At 33.4% G+C, this 6,472-nt stretch overlaps 1 pseudogene; it reads left to right on the top strand.

The window, feature by feature from the left end:
• Nucleotides 1-3,760: 3,760 nt before the first annotated feature.
• On the top strand, nt 3,761-5,163 carry LOC126699448 (3-ketoacyl-CoA synthase 12-like; annotated as a pseudogene).
• The last annotated feature ends 1,309 nt before the right edge of the window (nt 5,164-6,472 follow it).

Here is a 6,472-nt window from a genome sequence, read left to right as displayed (position 1 = left end):
CGTCCATGTTTTGCTTTCAACGCGTTTCAGCCCTTTTTTTTTTTTTTTGGTAGCCACACTTGTTGACTTTTTGTCCGTGAACAGTGCATCCGTGCACTGTTCACAGACCCACAAATTTCACTTTTTAACAACTTTTTTATTAAAAATGGGTCCCACGGCACTATACACACATTTAAAAATTATTTTGCTACAGCGTTTTCAGTTTTCAGTTTCAGCAAAATAAGTTCTATCCAAACTGACCCTAATGACTAATGTAAGATTAATTACTTTTCTTCATATTGTGTGCTTTTTCTTATAATGTTTTGTCTTGTTGTTGCTTTTATTTTTAAATATAATTTTTATAATTGTTTTGATTGTATGGTAGAAATAAAGAAATAAACATATACTGTTTATTAAAATCACAATCTAATACAATTTTTAAATCCAAAAATTTCTAATAATTCCCATGGCACCAAGATTTCCTGGTCAATTCTCCCATTGGTGTTAACATGCTTCTCTTCTTCGTACTCACTTAACTTTCATGAAAGTTAATACAAATATCTTTCAGATTTGAGTACCCGGTCAACTTCTATAAGGAGCATCCCATGGGTTTAATAAAGTCATCAAAGATATGTTATTTTACATAAGCAAATTAAAATTCATAAAAACAATCTATGAAGCCAATTTGATCTCCAAGACCCTAAAATGGATGTTCCTTATGCATGAACTAAACACGCAGTATGAATAATGACCTTTATATAATACTTACACTGTAAATCTGTGATGCTGCACATTCGTCGATCATTGATTGGGTTTCTAAATTTTAATGTTTATTATTTTTGTTTAGAATGGTTTTTTTTAATTGATAAGAATGGATTGGTGATGAAAGACGTTTTCTTTTTCTTTTTTCATTTTTTTTTTTTTGGTTGGGTATGTGATAGTGTGGTTTTGAAGGCTGGTGTTTAAAAAAAAAACTAAACTGTCCCATGCTTATCTGAATGATGTCACTTTATATAGGTAGGATTTTCACTTAAATAGGTTGTAAAACCTTATTTATATAAGATATGTTGTAATATATATATATATATATATATTTATACCAAAAGGTGCCTATTGAAAGGTATAACCCTTTAAATCTAATATTCTAAAAGATATCTATTAAAAGGTCATAATCCTTCGTATTTGAATATACCAAAAGATGTCTATTGATCGAAAAAGTGTTTATTGAATGAAAATGTGTCTATTAACTGAAAATGTGTTTATTGGCCGAAAATGTGCCTATTGAATGAAAATGTGCCTATTAACTGAAAAGGTGGTTATTGAAAAATGAAAAGTCACAATTGTTCGATGTTTTTAAATGTATACGTGTTCATAATGGCTTACCTTCCATGCAAAAAAAAAAAGAAAAAAAAAGAGTCAAAACTTAAACCAATATTATTTATGTTTATAATGTAATGATTAACATAATGTCTCTAGCATAATTCTCCCTAATATGTAATTTTAAGCAATAAGTAGCAACTGCTCGATTTATATTTTCAATATCACCTTTAAAATCATGAGCAATCATTTCCCCTGTCCTAAGATCCAATATCAAATAGCCATATCATATATATATATATATATATATAAAAGTTTGACATTGTCTAGAAAAAATGCAATTATAAATATAGTGAATATATATATGGATTCAATAAGTCACTTAGGGTCCATTTGGATACAGCTGAAAACTGAAAACTGAAACTGAAAACTGAAAAACACTGTAGCAAAATAATTTTTAAATGTGTGAATAGTACTGTGGGACCCATTTTTAATGAAAAAGTTGCTGAAAAGTGAAATCTGTGGGTCCGTGAACAGTACACGATGTGCACTGATTGGCTGAAAAAAGTGAGAAAAGTCAAACTTTGCAGCTACTGTTCATTGAACAGTGCATGAACAGTAGCTGCAAATCTCACAAACGCGTGAAAAAAAAAATGGAAAGACACAGACGCAGACGCGCTGGGTTTTCAGCCCAATCCAAACGTACTCTTAGTTTTGAATAGTAGGTTTACCTACCATCCATATGGAAGGAGGAAGCGACAATATGATTCAAACACATATAATTCACACTAAACCAAGAGTCATGAAATATCCTCAATAATAATTCACACTAAACCTTCATAATATGATTCAAACACATATAAGAATAAAATTTAAATTAGAAACAATTAAAAACCTTATAAGAAGCGACAAAATAGAAAAACATGGAAAAAATTAAAATATTTTGAAAAGAGAGGGCTAACCGAATTTTTAATAGCATCATCTTCGTGTTTGTATTTCTTGTGGCAAGGAGTTGAAGACTTTTTTTCAAGACCTCGTTCAGGTATTATAAGGAACATCTTTCCTTTCCATACAATAGTTAAAACAAAATAAATATTATATAATCCATAGAACTTCCAAAAACCATGAAAAATGCAAACCTCTCTTGTAAGGTCAAATTCACATAATTAAGCCGATCACCATCTAATTTTTTTACAATAAAATATGCAATTAGAATGGTTACAAAGTATCTCCCATATGCCACACACAGAAACCTAATCGAAAAAAGAAATTGTGGGGACAATTTTTGCCTAGACCAAGTGTTGCACTTGTAGTCATTTTTGGCTTTGGAGAGTCCCACATTGGAAGGAAAGCCTTCCTCTTCATGCCATATAAGGCATGAACCAATGGTTGAAGACCATACTAGTGGTACTCTTCAACCATTGGTTCATGCCTTATATGGCATGAAGAGGAAGGCTTTCCTTCCAATGTGGGACTCTCCAAATCCAAAAATGACTACAAGTGCAACACTTGGTCTAGGCAAAAATTGTCCCCACAGAAATGAAGAAAGAAAAAGCTATTTAACACTTTCTAAGAAGAAGAAAGCGGACTAGAGACACAGGAGAAGACATTACTATGTTGCATGCGTTTAAAATTTGTGGAGCACCTACCTTTAGGATTTGTGGAGGAAGATTTTAAAACTCAAATAATAAAACCAAAAAACCTATAATGGAATATAGCGTTAAAACTTGCCAAAAATATATTTGTGAAAACCAAAGGTTCTCCACCGTACATAGAGGGATGGTGAAGAATCAGAATGAACTTGAAGTTTTTGAGTTTTGTCTCAAGAAATATAAACTAAAATTTATTAGGAAATGTGTAAAATTTATAACCACCAGCGGGAACAATGCAATTGACCACCAACATGCAACAATAGCAAAAGAATTGTACTGAAATGGTTTGTATAAGAACCAAATGAAAAGATACATTGTTTTGTGTTTTTAATGGTAGACATGACATTAATTTATGTAACCACGTGGCGCAATGAGAACTGGTTAACAAAAAGTCAAACGTTTCGGCTATTAGTTATTATATAGATATAGATATATAGATTTATAAAATAAAATATTTTTCCAAGATTTAGGAGGGCCAAAAGCATATCTAGCCATTGAAAATTGTAATTTAATAGGTTGGGATAACTCATATCTCAATATATGCGCAATGAGCATGATGGAATGGACTCCCATACGATTTTTAATTTGAATGAAGAATATATATAAGTGTAGCATTTTCGTAAGGAAGAGGGGTGGTGGGGGTTGAGTTCTGTCAGCCACGAGTTATGTAACATGGAATGGACCAGTACTCTATCACTTATTACCATTCTTATTATATAAGTGTTCTCCACTTGAATTCTTATCTCACAAAGCCTAACTTAAAAGTAACAAAGTTACAAACCCTCCCAGAGTCCCATATCTCTCCTCTCTCTCACATGGAGCTTCTCATTTTACTCTATGCTCTCCCTATCTTCTATTTCTTGTTCATGATATGGAAGCGTGTTGATGCAAGAAGAGACCAAGAATGTTGCATTCTAGACTACCAATGCTATAAGGCCACTGATGACAGAATGCTAGACAGTGAATTGTGTTTGGCGGTCATCAAGAGGAACAAGAATCTTGGTCTCCTTGAGTACAAGTTCATCCTAAAAAAGGTTGTGAACTCCGGCATTGGTGAGCAAACGTATGCACCAAGAACCATTATTGCTGGAAGGGAACAGAATCCCACAATTCTTGACGCGATCTCAGAGATGGAAGAGTTTTTCCATGACAGTATTGCAAAGCTCTTGGCCAGAACCGCCATTTCTCCCTTGGAAATTGAGGTGCTTGTGGTTAAGGTTTCCATGCTCTCCTTGGTTCCTTCTTTAGCTGCTAGGATTATCAACCATTACAAGATGAGAGATGACATCAAAGTTTATAATCTCAGTGGGATGGGCTGCAGTGCTAGCCTTATCTCAGTTGACATAGTCAGAAACATCTTTAAGTCCAACAAGAACTTGTATGCTCTTGTTGTCACTACCGAGTCTATGGCTCCAAATTGGTATTCGGGTAATGACAAATCAATGATCCTTCCAAATTGTTTGTTCCGGTCTGGTGGGTGTGCAGTGCTTTTGACAAACAAAAGGGCCTTGAAACACAGAGCCATGTTCAGATTTAAGTGTCTAGTTAGGACACACCATGGGGCTAGAGACGAGTCATACGGTTGTTGCATGCAACAAGAAGATGAGCAAGGGAGGTTAGGCGTTTATCTAAGCAAGAATCTCCCTAAAGCAGCTACAAGAGCTTTTGTAGATAACTTAAGAGAGATATCACCTAGGATTTTACCAATAAGTGAATTACTTAGGTTTATGGTTTGTCCCTTATCCGAAAAATGAGTAAAACTCAAACCTCTAGTGAGGCTGGTGGGGGAACAAAACCTGTAATCAACTTTAAGACTGGTGTTGATCATTTTTGCCTCCACCCTGGTGGAAAGTCTGTCATAGATGGGGTTAAATTGAGCTTGGGGCTTAGTGAATATGATATAGAGCCGTCGAGGATGACACTGCACCGTTTTGGTAACACATCGGCTTCTAGCCTTTGGTATGTTCTTGGGTACATGGAAGCCAAGAAAAGGCTCAAAAAGGGAGATAGAGTACTGATGATAAGCTTTGGTGCTGGCTTTAAATGTAACAGCTGTGTGTGGGAGGTGGTGAGGGATTTGGATTTGAGTGATGCAAATATGTGGAAAGACTGCATTGAAGGGTATCCACCAGTGTCCATGGCCAACCCTTTCATGGAGAAGTTCGTTTGGATCAACCAGGAATTCGATCCAGACACCTTCAAAATCCCAGAGTAAAACAGATTTTAACATTTTAAACCATGCCCTTCTTCTTAAAGTGTCTTTATTACAGTATTTTACTATTTTTAATCATTTTTCTTTTGGTATAGCTATAAGAGAATGTTCTTATTATTATCGAAATCCTTTGGTAGATTTCATCACCCAATAAGTTGTGCTGATTCTAACATGGTTGAAGGGCTATCCTTTTCTAGTTTACTTCTTTGACTCTCAAGATTGATAACAGTACTTTTGAAAGAATTATGAAAATTTTAATTTAGATCCCGAAGTTAACATGTATCGGATTAAACAAATTAAGCTATATATAGTTAATCAATTATGTGAAACTGATTAGCACATGTTTTTGTTAATTACCACAAGCATGTAATTTCACCAAATGAAAAGTTATTAGTAAAGCAATAAACACGACAGATATGGTGATGATATGGAAAACCGATTTGACACATTTAAAGGACAAAATACTATGAGGTTCTCTAAGACCAAGAAAAAATTCACTAAAATATAATTGTAGTTTAGATTTTGGAATAAATCCTTATTCCTAGACTCTATCACATAGAAAACTTACTAATGTGACTTCATTAACCCATTAACCCACAACAAAACATGATTATAGTGAAATTTATAATTTAAATTATATGTACATTTTCACGGAATATGCCAACACAGTAAGGGTCCTAACAATTCTTATGAGATTTTCTCTTATTTGTATTAATATGGACAAATCCCTTATTATGCTCTAAAATGTGTCTGTAGGATGTCACCAAAGTGCTTTTTTTTCCAAGTAAATTATGAAATTTCAAATTTTTTTCATTAACTTATAAATTTCTTATTTATGACCTGAAAATCAGGCCATTTGATCGTTCAATGAGAGTTTCATTGTTCATTACATTTAGAGAAGTATTGTAAAATATCCTTATTATTTTTTATTTCACGGATGAGTATTTTTTGTTAACACATCTCCTTTATGAAATGTTCTAAAAATAGGTTCAAATGTTTTTGCTTTTGTTTTTTTTTAATCTTTAATGTGATTGTCCAAAACTTTTAGAGCATTTGACTAATCATTGTGTGTGTCATCCCTTTATTCCATACACACTAGATAATTGAGATGTTACGTACCTAGGTTATGATCAAAAGAATTAAACTTAGAATATCATAAATCACATAGACTTGAATATCACTCGACCAACAATTGGATTGAATTCAAACCTTTATATCTACATGCCATGGTTATAGCAATAATTTTTGGCATCTGAATATTCCGTCTAATCTAACTTTTGTCCCATAGAAGTTTCATCTGTCAAAATGCTTA

Source organism: Quercus robur, chromosome 9 (assembly GCF_932294415.1).
Source record: "Quercus robur chromosome 9, dhQueRobu3.1, whole genome shotgun sequence".
NCBI lineage: Eukaryota > Viridiplantae > Streptophyta > Magnoliopsida > Fagales > Fagaceae > Quercus > Quercus robur.
The sequence above is the reverse complement of the archived record's forward strand: the minus strand, read 5'-3'. Positions and strand labels throughout refer to the sequence as shown.